The sequence below is a fragment of the Acinonyx jubatus genome, chromosome B3 (assembly GCF_027475565.1).
Source record: "Acinonyx jubatus isolate Ajub_Pintada_27869175 chromosome B3, VMU_Ajub_asm_v1.0, whole genome shotgun sequence".
Classification (NCBI taxonomy): domain Eukaryota; kingdom Metazoa; phylum Chordata; class Mammalia; order Carnivora; family Felidae; genus Acinonyx; species Acinonyx jubatus.
The window spans coordinates 105343810-105361729 of NC_069386.1; the positions used below are offsets into that span (position 1 = coordinate 105343810).

A 17920-nucleotide genomic window follows, 5' to 3' on the forward strand; every position below is an offset into this window, starting at 1 on the left:
ATTATTTATAATATATATTATTTCTATATGTTAAATCTTGACATACAAATGTAGAAATAAAACTTGAAAAAAAATTTTAAATGACTGTCTTTAAATTTTCCAGTATTTGTTTTTGGTGATGTTCTAAGATGATTCAGTTAATGTAAAAGACTTGCGTATGTTAATACAAGCTACTCCCTCCCCCCTTTTTTGGCACCCGTCTTGTTTTTCAGAATCTTTTTGAGAAACTTTCAGATACAGAACAAACAATAAATTACTGAATAGTTAATACTATTCATTATATGACTATTTGGATTTCATTTTGGGGAGGTTTATTAATATAGTTTAATAATTTAATTATTAAAAACAAATGTATTGGGTAAATTCATGTTAGAACTTAAGATATATTACAGTTGACATTTGAAACAAAAAATAAATGTTCTTTAAGAAATAGGAAATGTTTTCAGATAATATGGAGAGAGTGTGGGGAATTACAGTTCAATAATAAAAACTAATGTTTGTAGGTAAATCAAGTTTGAGAGTTTCTGTTTTAATAAGTTGTTAAGGTTTGGGTTCAGAGATCTGTTTCTCTTATAGTAAACATTTTTAATATAGGAACAGATCAGGGAAATGGTTTCCATATGCTTCTTGAGGTGTTAACAATGCACTTTTGGATTGGGAATGCAATATAAACCTAAACTACATTCTGGAAGGTGAGTGGAGGAACATTTCAATGGTAATATGTACAAGAAGCCCTTATGCTTTGTGGATTTGTGACTTTGGATTTTGTGAGTTTCTGGTACATACAAATTACTCTCCTACAAACCTGGAGTCTAACACACCTTGCTCTTTCTGGCCAGCTTATAGCCTTCATCTGGCCCAGTATTTTTTTACTACAGTTCATCCCTTTAAAATCTTTCTTAGATACCCGTGCTTTTGGGAGAATTGAGGCCAGTTTTGGGACCTAATCTAAAGGGCATAAAATATATAAAACAAAGAGAATGGCTAGGGGAAGCAAAAAAATAAAAATAAAAAAAATAAAAAAAATCCAAGGGTTAAATCATCTGTCAGACCTTTCTGAGATTTCTAGTGAACCTAGAGGCAAGAACAGTTAAGTTTTTGAATTCTGACTTTTTTCCTGCTTAAGACTGAGTATATAGTATTACTAGCTGTTTAGTAAGAACTCTAAAATATATCCACTTAAAAATAGAATGATTGTCCTTAATGGTATTTGTAATTTTGAAGAGTTGCATGTTTAATACTTTTCTTCTTGGTTGACTTTTAAAAGTCTTGGTTGACCTTTAAACTTTTTTTTTCTTTTTTCCTTTTTGTTTTTTTTTTTGTCTTTGTAAGTGATATGATCCATAGAAACACAAAGAAAAATTCTCATAGGTTTTAGAGTTATATCTCTTAACAGGATTTTTCTAATCTTTCTGTCAGGATAAAAACAAAATCTTTCAAATGAAGGTAGGGCAAGAGGAGGATTAGAATATCCTAGGAAGGTTTTAAAAAGTACTATCATGCCTACAGAAATGCTTACTGTGTCCTAGGCATAGTATGAATGCTCTTTATTCATTATCTCATTTAATCTTTATAATAAGTCTAATTGGTAGGTACTGTTAATATCCTCTTTTTATGGATATGGGAATTGAGGCTTAGAGACTTTAAGTAACTTGCCTAAGGTAACAAAACTAATAAATGTCTCAACCTGGATTCATCTAGGTCTAATTGGTGACAAATCTCTGTTTCTAAATCACCATGCTATAATTTACTTTGCACAAACCCCTTTTGTCTTTTTCTTCTGTATCAGAATGGGGGTCAATGGCAAGACGTGTACATTTTCAAAAAGTTACCCTAGTTCCCAAGGCTATAATGTTGAATTTACGTTAAAAAGGTTTTTTTGCATACAAAAATGTGCATATAACCTGTATAGCTTAAATAATAAATCAACAATTTGTTGTTATTATAATATATAATATAATCTGTGTACCTACCATCTAGATTAAGAAATAGGATATTATAAAAAAAGAAACAGGATATTATTGATAACTTTGAAGATTTTGTCCTTTTTCCTTTTTTATTTTTTAAATATTTTAATTTTTAATTAAACATTTTAAAATTTTAGATGTTTAGTTTTTTATTACGTTTTAAATTTTATTATTTTTTATTTATTTTTATTTTCTTTAAGCCTTATGCTTCACGTGGGGCTTGAACTCAAGACCATGACATCAAGAGTCTGCAGGCTCTACTGATTGAGCTAGCCAGGTGCCCCAAGTGTGTGTGTGTTTTTTTAAATAAATATCTATTCTTGAGAGAGAGAGAGACAGAGTGCAAGCAGGGGAGGGTCAGAGAGAGGGAGACACGGAACCTGACGCAGGCTGCAGGCTCTGAGCTGTCAGCACAGAGCCTGACGTGGGGCTCGAACTCACAAACCGCTAGATCATGACCTGAGCTGAAATTGGACGCTTAACTGACTGAGCCACCCAGGTGCCCCAAGTATTTAATTTTAATGCCAGTATAATTAATGTATTATGTTATATTAGTTTCAGGTGTACAATATTGTGATTCAGCAATTCTGTATATTACTCAGTGCTAATCATGATAAATTGTACTCTTTAATCACCATCACTTATTTCACCTATCCCCCCACCCACCTCCCTTGATAACTATGTTCTTTATCATATTTCCCCTTCTCCCATAGAGATGACTGCTGCCCTGAATTTGTGTTATAATCATTTTTCCTTTTTTTTCTTTTCTTAAAAGATAGTCCTGGATCTCTAAGCAGTATATTATTTAGTTTTGAATTTTATGTAAGTGTATGTATTATATGTGTTCTTTTTTTTTCTTTAATTTTTATGTTAATGTTTATTTTTTGAGAGAGAGAGACACACACACAGAGCCTGAGCAGGGGAGGGGCATAGAGATAAGGAGACACAGAATCTGAAGCAGGCTCCAGGCTCTGGGCTGTCAGCACAGAGCCCAACACAGGGCTCGAACTCATGAACCTTGAGATCATGACCTGAGCTGAAGTCAGATGTTTAACTGACAAGCCACCCAGGCACCCCTCTATGCCAATAGCTTTTATGTTTATTGCTAGTTGACTATATAGTGTGTTATTATGCCATCAAAGTGTCCAACTGAAAATAAAACATTACATTAAGAGTGTATGTTATCTGTAGAAGCATATTCTAGTTGAAAGATTAGGATGAAAGACAAAGTAGACTTAAGTGTAGCATCCATTCAAATGATTAGAAGGTTCTGCCTAGTCTACTGAATTTAATGCACTGGGTTTAGGACTAGACCAAAGAAATCTGAGAATTCATTTTTATGGGCAGTAGCCCAAGGATTGCACATAGGCTTCAAGGTCTTTGCTGAACCTGAACTGATAATACTGGGTTTGATTCTTCATAAGAATCTGAAATTCATTATTTAGCCCAGTTTCTGCTTCATGCTCATTCTGCCCAGACACCTTCAGTGATTTAGTTTTGGCTGCAAATCTCTGAAGGATTTTTGGCCACAGGGTGTGATTTGACATTGAAACCTGGGACTCAAAGTGCAACTACCACCCCTTGTTAGAATGAGAGTGTATGAGAGTAAGGTAATAATAGAGTCTTGGCCCAGATCTAGCTCACAGTGGGTCTGTGTTCTCACCTGATAGTCATTTCCTTGGTTCCCAGATGTGTAATTAGAGTGGGCTTACGTGGTATTTGGCAAAATACTCAAATTGTTTCCCTGACTGGTAGGATAAAGGCTGTCCTAGTAGGGTAAGGTCAAATGGAAGTCTCTAAAAACTATACCTTTCCCCATCCTGGAAAGGGCAGCAAGGGATTAACATATATTGAGATTTGCTTTTTCTTGCTTATGGAGTCACAGCTAGCACCACTATCTGAGGACTTAACACTGTGTTTAACCCACCAATATACTATTTTGAATATTATTGTCTCTTACCAGCAGTCCCACTTTATAGGAAAGTATATGTGACAGTGGGCCCAAGTTCATGAATCCACTGGTCCTAATTCATAGAGCTCCACTGATACTACTCTAGGTTGATACAACAGTTGTAATGGGCTTATAAAGGTGCAGCTGAGAGGTACCAGATTGGTGGTGATACTCTAAAAGAATGGGCACCATTCTCCAGGATGCTTTCTGTACCGTAAATATTAGATCATCATATGGATATGACCATTGGCTATTCCCTGTGGGTAAAATACATGGGTTCTAGAACCCAAGGATAGGAGGAGGAGTGGCTTCTCTTACTATTGTACCCAGTTATTACTTAGGGAATTTGTGCTTTCCATCCATGTAACTTTAGGCTGTTGTGAGCGTAGATTTAGGTCCTTGTTTTCAGAGGTAGAAATGTCCCACTAGGGGAATAAGAGCTCCATTAAACTTTAAACCATACCTGCTGTTTGGTTACTTTGGATTCCTTAGGTGAAAAAGACACCAGGGAAGAAAAGGAGTCACATTCTGGCAAGAGTGATTGACTCTGATCATCATTACAATGAGGGCGGGGTAGAATATGTCTGGCACTCACGGGATCCACTTGAGTGTCTCTTGGTGCTCCCAATTCCATTATTATAGGAAATGTATAAGTACATTGCTGTGTAGAAGGAGGAAAGGGGTGGAAAAAAATTGACTTTCTGCATTTAACTAACAAAAAAAAAAAAGTTTATGTTTAGTTTGGTAGAGGTGTTATGTATAATGCTTTGTTAAAGAATCCCCTTTCTGCACCACTGGTGAATAGGGATTGATGAATGGGAAGAGTTGAGTCAGATCAGTAAGCCCATTCTGGTTTTCTTGGATATGTTCCCATGTAGGAGGTAAAACCAATTCTGGAAGTATCTGTGAGCTTCCATAAATAACTTTAATTTTAGCCTAATGATGGCCTTGGATTATCTGACCTCAGTAGCTATTACATAACATCAAGTAACATCTGTATCAGACCCTAAGGCCCTAAGGTTGTTAGGCACAACCTAAACAGAGAATGGTAACCAGGGGTTCAGATCTCTTAAGAGATGAGGGTCTGGGTGACATTGTTGGCAAGCTGCCTAGATTAGCCGAGGTGCTAGTAGAGGGTAGGGGAAACTAGAGTGGGATGATGAGGATCACTTATGGCCAGGAAATCAATGGCAGCATTGAGGCTGTAGTTTGTCCCTTTCTCTAGGAAGGGACATAAAAATAAGATAAGTAGAATCCTTAAGAGCTGTTCCCAGCTAGGGTGAACTTATCTAAGAAGCAAGCATATTTGCATGGTATAATTTTCCTGTTCATATACTCCACACATTTTTCTATAGCATTGTTTGTGTTATTGATTTATAGAACCTCTTCGTATAGTCTGAATATTATCTTTAATGTATGACCAAAAAGTAATTTCTTTGTATGTGGTGAGTCTTTTTTAGCACTCCCCATGTAGAATTTTTAATTTTGATAAAATGAAATTTATTGGTCTCCTTTACATGGTTTAAGTTTTTTAGTCACTTTTAGGAAATCCTGCTCTGATGTCATAGTTATCTTATAATTTCATTTATGTATATATGTATCTATGTATATAGGCTTCATGCCCAGTGTGGAGTGCAATGCTGGGCTTGAACTCATGGCCCTGAGATCAAGACCTGAGCTGAGATCAAGAGTCAGACACTTAACCAACTAAGTTGCCCAGGCGCCCCTTATAATTTCTTAAATTTAAAGTTTTCAGTTTCATGTTTAGATCATTTATTTATTCATATGGAACTTCTTTTTGTATATAGTTAGTGTAAGAGTTAGGGCTCTAGGTCTGCACTTTTTCTTTCATGTAGCGAGTCAGTGATGTCTCAACCATTTATTGAGTAGTCATTCCTATCCACATTGATTTGTAATATGACTTCTTCCCTATGCTGGATTCCCATGTATATATGGAATTTTTTTTTTGTATTGTCTGTTTTTTTTAACTGAAGTATATTTCATCCTTGAAGTGTGCTGATATATTGGTGGTACATGGGTCTATAGACATCTTTATGGGATGTCAATTTTACCTAAAGAACATGAAAAAAATTTTGGATAATTGAATTACTAAGTAATTTTTAAAGACATATTTCAATGAAAATAAATAGGATTGTATTATGGAGACAAATTGAACATTTATGAATTTTTAAGATAAAACATGGTAATTCAAAGAAATATTGACCTTCTAGGAGACCATTTGAGACTTTAAATTAAAATTTAATTTAAAATTTAAAATTTAAAATGTCCCCAGTCTTCCAGGAGGTACATTTTTCTCTGCCCTTTGAGAATACTTTGGTGGGAAAGGGTGAAAGACTACCTTACACCCTTACATAAACTCTTTTTTTCCCAAAGTGTTCTGTTTATTGATCTGTGTAGAAATTGTGAGTATTGATACCTTTGTTCTTGTGCGATTTCGATCTGGAATGTCATCCTTCTTTTGTACTTCAAGGCCATCAAATTCTTCAAGTCCCACCTATATTCAGCCTGTTTCCTGAGTCCTTTCCTGACAGTAATCCTTGATACTGGTTTTTGGTCCTTATTGGTTATTCCTTGCGTTAAGTACTAGTTTAAAAAAATTTTTTTTCTTTAATGTTTGTTACTTTTGAGAAACAGAGAGAGCATGAGTGGGGGAGGGGCAGGGAGAGAGAGGGAGACACAGAATCTGAAGCAGGCTCTAGGCTTTGAGCTGTCAGCACAGAGCCCGATGTGGGGCTCAAACTCACAAACCATGAGATCATGACCTGAGCCGAAGTTGGATGCTTAACAACTGAGCCACCCAGGCACCCCTAAGTACTATTTTTAATAGCTAAAATTTATTGAGAGTGTATTACGTGTCTGGTATATTTCTAATATTTTCCCCATATTAACTGATATAAATCTTACCAACTTCATGAGTCAAATCAATTTTCCCCCTTCTCCAACAATCTCAACACCTGGAAGGTATTATTTTTCTTTTTCACAAGGAAATTGAGGCATAGTGAGGGTTAATAGTTTGTCTAGGGTTGCAGGCCTAGCAAATGACTAAAGAAAAGGAGGTAAAATGACTCCATTATTGATGCATTTAACCATTATGCTCTCCTCCCTTCCCAGTTGCTTAATAAATAATTAATTGTTCAAGGACTGAATCCACTATTTTGACACTTAGCCAACACAAACTTGTGCTGTTGTTTTATGGGTGTGTCCTCTTGCCTAACTACGTAGTACATCCATGAAGGTAGGGATCAAATATTATACTTTTTTATAATGTAACTTTGTACTTTAGGTAGATCCACTGCATATAATAAGTACCTGGTAGATGTTTATTGATAAGGGTCTGATAGTGACGTAAACCTTATAATTCATTGTCAAATGGATCTAAGCATTTTCATACTAAGTAGTCATCTGATGGCTTGGATACTCTAGCATCACAGATAACATTGAGATTTCCTGGTTCTGGGGCTGTGGGGCTTGGCTAGATCTGGAGAATTACATTGGTAGAAAGGTATGCCTAGGAATTAGATTTCTGGCCTGAACTTAAATTACGACCTTTGACAAGTCATTTTGGTTTATCACCTGTATAAAGGGGAAAATCTAACTTAGCCTTTATTTTTTTAATCATGGTCTTTGTATATCTTTTAAGCTTTCTGGAAGAAAAGTTGTATGCATTCAAAGTAGTATCATATTCTCATTCTTAGTTGTAATAACTTCTATACCATTATGTTGGTACATATTCAAAAGGGTGTATTATCAGCATAGCTATGCTTTTATTTTTAGAATGAGAAATTTAAGATTAAGAAACAAAGTTCTTTTTTGGGGGGTTTGGTTTGAGAGTGCATTATGAACACATGCAAGCAGGAGAGGGGCAGAGGGAGAGGAAGAGAGAGAATCTTTTTTAAATTAAAAAAAAATTTTTTTTAATTTAAATTTTAGCTAACATACAGTGTAATATTGGTTTCAGGAATAGAATTCAGTGATTCATAACATACATACAACACCCAGTGCTCATCACAAGTGTTGTCCTTAATATCCATTACCTATCTAGCCCATCTCCCACCCACCTCCCTCCATCAACCCTCAGTTTGTTCTCTGTTAAGAGTCTCTTGTGGTTTCCCTCTCTCTCCTCTCCCTTCTCCCACCCCCATATGTTCAACTGTTTTATTTCTTAACTTCCACATACAAGTGAAATCATATGGTATTTGTTTTTGTGACTGACTTATTTCACTTAGCATAATACATTCAATAGAGCTCTGTCCATGTCATTGCAAATGGCATGATTTCATTTTTTGTGATGACTGAGTGATATTCCATTGTATGTATATACCACATCTTCTTTATCCATTCATCAGTTGTTGGACATTTGGGCTCTCTCCATAGTTTGGCTATTATTGATAATGTTGCTATAAACATTGGGGGTTCATGTACCCCTTTGAATCTGTTTTTTGGTATCCTTTGGCTAAGTATGTAATAGTGCAGTTGCTGAATCATAGAGTAGTTCTATTTTTAGTTTTTTGAGGAACCTTCATACTGTTCTCCAGAGTGGCTGCACCAGTTTGCATTCCCACCAACAGTACAGAAGGGTTCCCTTTTTTCTACATTCTCACCAACACTTGTTACTTCTTGTCTTCTTTTATAATAGTTATTCTAACAGGTGTGAGGTGGTATCTAATTATGGTTTGTATTTCCCTGATGATGAATAATGTTGAGCATCATTTCATGTGTCTGTTAGCCATCTGGATGTCTTCTTTGGAAAAGTGTTAATCATGTTTACTGCTCCTTTTTTTTTTTATCTTTTTGTTAACATTCATTTTTGAGAGACAGAGAGAGAGTGCAAGAGGGGGAGGGGAAGAGAGAGAGGGAGACAGAATTTGAAGCAGGCTCCAGGCTCTTAGCTGTTAACACAGAGCCCGACTCAGGGCTCGAACCCATGAACCATGAGATCATGACCTGAGCTGAAGTCGGATGCTTAACCGACTGAACCACCCAGGTGCCCCAATTCTGCCCATTTCTTAACTGGGTTATTTGTTTTTGGGTGTTGAGTTTGATAAGTTCTTTATAGATTTTGGATACTAAATCTTTATCAGATATGTCATTTGCAAATATCTTTCATTCTGTAGTCTGCCTTTTAGTTTTGTTGAAGAGAGAAGGAATCTTTAGCAGGCTGCATACCCAGCACAGAGCCTGATGCAGGGCTCGATCTTAGGACCTGTGAGATCACGATCTGAGTTGAAACCAAGAGTTAGATGCTTAACCAACTAAGCTACCCAGGCATCCCTGTACCAATTTTTTAAAATGCTGAAAATAATACATTTTTACTGGGCAAAATTACTATATTCTACAAACTTTTGAAGAGATGCTGGGGGACTATGTCTTATTATTATTTGTATACTCCATCTGTCATAGAGCCTTATCATATCCTTATAATACAATATTATATATTATATTATTCTTTTTTGTTGTTTTTTTTGTTATATTATTCTTGATAGAATTAAAGTGTTAAGGAAAAGTCCGTACCATATATAAAGTTTGTAATTATAGTGATATAGAAAAGTTAAACTGATAAGCATCAGTTATATTGAAAGGAAATTGTATGCAATTTTGGAAAAAGAAAAATTAACAGCCTTTGTAACAACTCAAGCTATCTGGAATGATCAAACTTGGAAGAAACCTTAAATATTTTATAAATGAGTATTCAAGTTTCCCCATATAAAGGACAGTTAGAACAGTAACTTATGTTTTCTGGTTGCCAATGTAGGTCTAATTAAATCATCATGTCTTTAATAAGAGACTTTTATGTGGTCAGGCATAGCTTTATCTTTTTAAAGAAATGTATTCTAGAGTACAAGAGTTATATTTGTAAGAAAAATAACTTTTTGTGGTAATTGCTGGATTTATCATTTAAGGAAGTGTATTCTAGGAAAAAAAGCATTTCTGCCTTGATCTTAGGGGATGTAGGTAGTTTTTCACAGTGCTTTCACATATGTCTCTCATTTGAGTAACATTTCTGGGAGAGAGTTAATTTAGCTATTATTGCTTTTATTGGTAAGATAATTGAAGACAGTTTGTTTTTGAAAGGTCATTTAGGTAGTATATAATTTTAGATGCTTTTGTTTGTAAATAATAGGAAACTCAACTCAGACTATCTTAAAGAATTTATTGACCTGTTACTGACAAGTACAGCCAGTAGATTAGGATTGATCCAGTAGTCCAATAGTATAACCATTGTTTTGTTTTCTTTCTATATCTTGATTTCTGTTTTCTCTTCACAGTGCTAAGTTTGCATCTAGGTGAATAAAATGGATGCTTTCTTTTATAGGCTTAGAGGGAATGACAGAAACCCAAAAGATACAAAAACACTAATTTGAAAGGATATGTACACCCATATGTTTGTTGCAGCATTATTTACAATAGCCACATTATGGAAGCAGCCCTAGTGCCCATCGATAGATGAATGGATAAAGAAGATGTGGTATATGTATACAATGGAATATTACTCAGCCATAAAAAAGAATGAAATTTTGCCATTTGCAACAATATGGATGTAGCTGGAGAGTATAGTGCTAATCAAAATAAGTCAGAGAAAGACAAATACAATATGATTTTACTCATATATGGAATTTCAGAACCAAAACGAATGAATAAAGGAAAGAGAGAGAGAGAGAAACCGAAAAACAGACTCTTAATTATAGAGAACAAACAGATGGTTAACAGAGGGGAGGTGGGTAGGGAATGGGTGAAATAGGCAAAGGGGATTAAGAGTACACTTATCTTGGTGAGCACTGAGTGATATAAATAATTCTTGAATTACTGTATTGTAAACCTGAAACTGATAGTAATACTACATATTAACTATACTAGAATTAAAGTTAAAAAGAAAAATAAAGGGAATGATGGAAAGCTTTTTTCCTTGCTTTTCTCTCTCCTCATATCTCATTGGGACATAGTAGGTTGCTTGCTTATCCTGATTGTTAAAGAGGATTTACTGTAAAGATTTACTGATCGGATTAAGCCAGTCAGTGAGCACCTCTTGATTTGGGAGTGAGATCACATTCATCCAAATTGTTGACTGAGAAATTCAGTTTTATTCGTTTATAATTGGAGAAGGTTTGCCTTGATAACTGGAGAGGCAAACAAAAGATACCTCCTCTGCGAAAGCTAATGTTAGAGTAAGAATCCAGGTTTTCATTCTTTGCTGAAAATGATAAATGAATACATAAAACTTGACCTTATTCTAGGAACATATAACTTCAGTTTCTAAATTTTTTTGATATGAAATTCATATTGCATAAAATTAACCATTTTAAAGTGAGCAATTCAGTGCCATTTTATATCCACCACCTCTGTCTACTGCCAAAACATTTTCATCACCACAAAAGAAAACCCTCTATACCCACTCTCCATTTTCCCCTCCTCTCCAGAACCTGGTAATGGCTAATCTGTTTCCTGTCTCTGTGAATTTACCTATTCTGGATATTTTATATAAATGGTATCATATAATATACAACCTTTTGTGTCTGCCTCCTTTCACTTAGCATGATGTTTTCAAGGTTCATCCAAATTGTAACATGCATCGATATTTCATTCTTTTTTATGGCTGAATAATTCTACTGTATGTATATACCACAGTTTGTTTCTCCATTCATTCATATGTTGGTAGACATCTGGGTTCTTTCCTCCTCTTGGTTATTGTCAGTAGTACTGCTACAAACATGTTTGTATATGCATTGGATTTAGTACTTATTTTCAGACCCTGTGAGTATATACCTAGGAGTGGAATTGGTGGGGAATGTGGTAATTCTATGTTTAACTTTTTGATAAACCAACAAAATGTTTTCCACAGCAGCTGAACCATTTTTCATTCCTACCAGCAATGTATGAGGGTTCTAGTTTCTCCATATCCTCACCCAGGGAGAGAGAGTGACAGAGGATATGAAGTAGGCTCTGCACTAACAGCAGCAAGCCCTGATGCAGGGCTTGAACCCATGAATTTTAGGTTAAGAATACTGCACTGTGGGCATCTAACTTCGGCTCGGGTCATGATCTCACAGTTTGTGAGTTTGAGCCCTACATTGGGCTTTCTGCTGTCAGCACAGAGCCCGCTTTGTATACTCTGTTCGCCCCACTGCTCCCCTGCTCCCTCTTTCTCCCAAGAATAAACATTAAAAAAAAACTGCACTGTTATTCACTGGTGTTTTATGTCGAATGAGTAGTAAATTTTGTTTCACCTTAAAGTTTCAGAAAGCTGTTTTGTACTTTGTCATAAAAATAATGCTTCATATTTGAAAATAAACAGGTCATTGTTAATATTCAGATTATCTTTAGAATTAATTCCAAAACAGCAGTGAGCAAGTGTGAAGAAATAGTTCATTTTATCTTAAATTCTTGAAGATCAACAGTGGTTTTATTTTTTTTTGCCAGCTATGGTATCTTTTTGAAAGAAACAAATTTTTCTTCAAAACTTTGATAAGGTAAGCCCAGGTGTCAGCTACAACTTACTGAGGTTTTCTTCTTCATGCTGAGTTCTAACTTCTTAGGTATTTCCATCCTTAGCATAGGTCTTTGTATGAAAAAAAATTTTTAATTCTGTTGGCTATATATATTTGAATAATTGGACAAATCACTAAGCTAGTTTTTATTAATGGAGTTAGTAAACTTATCGTCTCATATTCTAACAAGAATACTTATCAGGGGGTGCCTGGGTGGCTCAGTTGGTTAAGCGTCCTACTTCATTCAGCTCAGGTCATGATCTCGCCATTTGTGGGTTTGAGCACTTTGTCACGTTCTGTGCTGACAGCTCAGAGCCTGGAGCCTGTTTCAGATTCTGTGTCTCCCTCTCTCTCTACCCCTTTTTAGCTTGTGCTCTGTCTCTGTCTCTCTCAAAAATAAATAATAAACATTAAAAAAATACTTATCAGAAGTAATGCTTATTTGTATTCAATGTTAAAATTTTTTTTCTAGAGGTAATTATTTTTAATTATACTTTTAATGGTTTTTGAGACATACTTTTCCCATAAATACTTTTACTAGAATATGCTTATGGTGTCAGTGAAAATGGAAAAATAATGCACTAATTTTATAGAAATATCAGAATCCAAGATGTTGGAAGTTGCTGAATAAGTGCAAAATATTATTGTGTCTGCACAATTTAAGAATTATCTGGTCAGATGGAAAAGAATTGATAAATGTAGAGATATAGCTAACAATCATTGAACATTTACTATAAGCCAGACACTGGTTTAAATTCTTTTATATGTAATAACTTATTTCATTAAGTCGATTTTTAAAAGGCTTGAATTTTCTTTTTATTAGTGTTTGAAAATAATTGTCTCTACCATTCAAAAGTAAAAATTAATTACAAATTTAAAATATGACATGGGTTTTAAAACAATCTGAGGTATAGTTCTCAAGCTTGTCTATTATTTTATTGATTGAGCTTCTCTAGGACTTATTGGTACTTAAAATGATTAATTGAAAATGTTAATGAGCAAATGTTGGTATACTTTGCCTTCCTGAAACAAAAATGTTAAGATTATTTTTTCATAGTCTTAATTTTTTTAGAGCAGTTTTACATTTATAACAAGAATTGAGAGGAAAGTGCAGAGATTTCTCACCTACCCATTATCAATATCATTCACCACTAACGTACATTTTTTTTTTTTACCAGAGATGAACCTACATTGACACATCATTATCACCCAAAGTCCATAGTTTATTTTAGGGTTCAATTTTGATATTGTGTATTCTATGGGTTTGGACAAAAGTATGATGACATATCCATCATTATAATACCATATAGCGTATTTTCACTGCTCTAAAAATCTGTGCTCAGCCCAATTCTCCCCTGTCTCCCCTCTCCCCAGCCAACCACAATCTCTGATCTTTTTATTGTCTTGAATTTTGATTATAGAATGTTATATAGTTGGAATCATATACTGTGTAGGCTTTTCAGATTGACTTTTTTTCACTTAGTACTATGCATTTAAGTTTCCTGCAAGTCTTTTCTTGATAGCTCTTTTCTTTTTAGTATTGAGTAATATTTTATTGTCTGGATATACCAGTTTATGTATCTGTTCACACACTGAAGGATATTTGGGTTGCTTCCAAGTTTTGGCAATAATGAATAAAGCTGCTATAAACACCATGTGCAGTTTTTCGTGTGGACATAAATTTCTACCTCCTTTGGGTAAATACCAAGGAGGGTAATTGTTGTAAGAGTATGCTTTATTTCCTTACTGATTTTCTGCCTGCTGTATCTGTCCATTTCTGACAGAACAGTGTGAAAGTCTCCAAATATAATAGTGGATCCATCTATTTCTCTTTGCAGTTCTGTCAGTTTTTGCTTCATATATATATATATATATATATATATATATATATATATTTATGTATATATTTATGTATATATTTTTATGTATATATATATGTATATATATATATATATTTAGGTATTTATTTATTTATTTAGAGAGAGAATATGAGCCTGTGAGGGGTGGGGCAGAGAGAGAGAGGGAGAGAGAGAATCCCAAGTAGACTCCACATTGTTAGCACAGAGCCCAATGTGGGACTCAAACTCGTGAACAATGAGACCATGACCTGATCTGAAATCAAGAGTCAGATACTTAGTCAACTGAGCCACCTAGGTGCCCTTGTCTCACATTGTTGTCTTCTTAAAGCATTGACCCCATCATTATTATGTAATGTTCTGCTTTATCCCTGATAACTTTCCTTGCTCTGAAGTCTGCTATGTCTGAAATTACTCCTGTTTTCTTTTGATTAGTGTTAGCACAATATATTTTTCTCTACTTACTTATTTTTAATATGTCTTTGTATTTAAAGTGGGTTTCTTGTAGATAACATGTAGTTGGGCCTTGTTTTTTGATCCAGTATGACAATCTCTGTCTTTTACTTGGTGCATTCAGATTACTGACATTCAAATTGATTACTAATATTCTTGAATTAATATCTACTATGTTCATTACTATTTTCTATTTGTTGTTTTTGTTCTTTGTTCTTATTTTGTCTTTTTCTGTCTGTTGCAGTTTTCTAAACAATTTTTATGTCTGTCTGTCTGTATGTATGTATATCTGTTTAAATTCCAGTGTAGTTAACATATGGTATTATATTAGTTTCAGGTGCATAATATAGTAATTCAGCAGTTCTGTATATTACTTAGTGTTCATCAAGTTGAATGCACTCTTTTTAAAAAAATTTTTTTAATTTTTAATTTTTAAAAATTTACATCCAAATTAGTTAACATATAGTGCAACAATGATTTCAGGAGTAGATTCCTTAATGTCCCTTACCCATTTAGCCCATTCCCCCCCTCCAGTAACCCTCAGTTTGTTCTCCATATTTATGAGTCTCTTCTGTTTTTTCTCCCTCCCTGTTTTTATATTATTTTTGTTTCCCTTCCCTTATGTTCATCTGTTTTGTCTCTTAAAGTCCTCATATGAGTGAAGTCATGATTTTTGTCTTTCTCTAATTTCACTTAGCATAATACCCTCCAGTTCCATCCACATAGTTGCAAATGGTGAATGCACTCTTAAAGCCTTTCACCCATTTCATCCATACCTCTACCCATCTCCCCTCTGGGGACCATTATTCTGTATAGTTAAGAGTCTGTTTTTTGGTTTGTCTCTCTGTCCCTTTTTCTTTCTTTTGTTCACTTGTTTTGTTTCTTAAATTCCACAGATGAGTGAAATCATATGGTATTTGTCTTTCTCTTATTTTGCTTAGCATTATATTCTCTAGGTCCATCCATATTGTTTGTAAATGGCAAGATTTCATTCTTTTTTATGGTGGAGTAATATCCCGTTGTATATGTATATACCACATCTTCTTTCTCCATTCATCAGTTGATGAACACTTGGGTTCTTTCCATAATTTGGCTATTGTAGGTAATGCTGCTATAACATAGAGGTGCATGTACCCTTTGAATTATGATTTTTGTACTCTTTGGATAAATACCTAGTAGTAGCAGTTGCTGATCATAGAGTAGTTCTATTTTTAACTTTCTGAGGAACCTCCATACTGTTTTCCACAGTGGCTGCACCAATTTGCATTTCCACTAGCAGTGCACAAGGGTTCCTTTTTCTCCACATCCTCACCAACACTTATTGTTTCTTGTGTTGTTGATTTTAGTCATTTGACAGGTGTGTGGTGATATCTCATTGTAGTTTTGATTTGCATTTCCCTGATCAGTGATGTTGAGTATCTTTTCATGTGTCTGTTGGCCATGTAATGTTTTCTTTGATAAAATATCTATTCATGTCTTTTGCCCATTTAAAAATTAAAAAAAATTTTTTAATCAAAGAAGTATTTTTAAAGTAATCTCCATACCCAACATGGGGCTCGAGCTCATGACCCTGAGATCAAGAACCACATGCTTTACCTACTAAGCCAGCCAGGCGCCCCTCATCTGCCTGATTTTAATTGGAGTATTTGGGGTTTTTTTGGTGTTTGACTTTTATAAGTTGTTTATATACTTTGGATACTGATCCTTTATCAGATATGTCATTTGCAAATATCTTCTCCCATTCTGTAGGTAGCCTTTTTGTTTTGTTGATTATTTCCTTTGCTGTGCAGAAGCTTTTTATTTTGATGTAGTCTCAGTAGTTTATTATTGCTTTTGTTTCCCTTGCCTCAGGAGACATACACAGAAAGAAGTTGCTATGGCTATTGTCAAAGAAGTTACTGCCTGTGTTCTTTTCTAGGATTTGTATGGTTTCGGGTCTCACATTTAGGTGTTTAATTCATTTTGAATTTATGTTTGTGTGTGGTGTAAGAAGGTGGTTTGGTTTCATTCTTTTGCTTTGTGCTATGCAGTTTTCCCAACACCATTTGTAGAAGAGACATTCTTTTTTCCCATTGGGTAGTTTTTCCTGCTTTGTTGAAGATTAGTTGGCCATATACTTGTGGGTTCATTTCTGAGTTTTCTGTTCCTTTGATCTGTGTATCTATTTTTGTGCCAGTACCATACTGTTTTGATTCCTACAGCTTTGTAATATAACTTAAAGTCTGGAATTGTGATGCCTTCATCTTTTTGTTTTAAACATTTTTTTCATGTAGGGGTGCCTGGGTGGCTCAGTGTGTTGGGTCTCTGACTTCGGCTCAGGTCATGATCTCATGGTTCGTGAGTTTGAGCCCTACATAGGGCTCTGTGCTGACAGTCAGAGCCTGGAGCCTGCTTCGGATTCTCTGTCTCCCTCTCTCTCTGCCCCTCCCCCCTTTCACTCTGTATCTCTCAAAAATAAACATTAAAATAAAAAAAATTTAAAAATTAATAAAATAATTTTTTTTCATATTTATTTATTTTGAGAGATAGAGCAGGGGGAGGGACAGAGCAAGAGAGGCAGAGAGAATCCCAAGCAGGCTCCACACTGTCAGCAGAGATCCTGACGTGGGGCTTGCACTCACAAACCATGAGATCATGACCTGAGCTGAAATTAAGAGTTGGATGCTGAACCACCAGAGCCACCCAGGCACCCTGGGACTTTTTTTTTCTTTTTCAGGGTTGCTTTGGCTATTCAAGTCTTTTGTGGTTCCATACGGATTTTAGGATTGTTTGTTCTAGCTCTGTGAAAAATGCTGTTGGTATTTTGATAGGGATTGCATTAAATATGTAGGTTACTTTGGATAGTGTAGACATCTTAACAATATTTGTTCTTTCAATCCATGAGCATGGAATATCTTTTCATTTCTCTGTGTCATCTTCAATTTCTTTCATCAGTGTTTCATAGTTTTCAGAGTACAGATCTTTCACTTCTGGTTAAGCTTATTCCTAGGTATTATTTTTGGTGCAATTGTAAGTGGGATTGTTCTCTTAATTTTTCTTTTTGCTGCTCCATTATTAATGTATGGAAACAGTGCATTTCTGTACATTGTGTTAGTAGTCTGTGACTTTACTGAATTCATTTATCACCTTTAGTAGTTTTTTGGTGGAGTCTTTGGGTTTTCTATATATAGTATCATATCATCTACAAAT

The 17920-nt window shown here is 34.9% G+C and overlaps 1 protein-coding gene and 1 long non-coding RNA gene across 4 annotated transcripts in view; both read left to right on the forward strand.

The window, feature by feature from the left end:
* Positions 1-17920, forward strand: part of MNAT1 (MNAT1 component of CDK activating kinase) — a 226981-nt gene that overhangs the window by 36516 nt on the left and 172545 nt on the right. The gene's annotated exons all lie outside the window — the stretch shown is intronic.
* On the forward strand, positions 6033-16240 carry LOC128316050 (uncharacterized). Its single transcript, XR_008299436.1, has 2 exons — positions 6033-14321; positions 14404-16240. It is a non-coding gene; the product is annotated as an uncharacterized LOC128316050 (long non-coding RNA).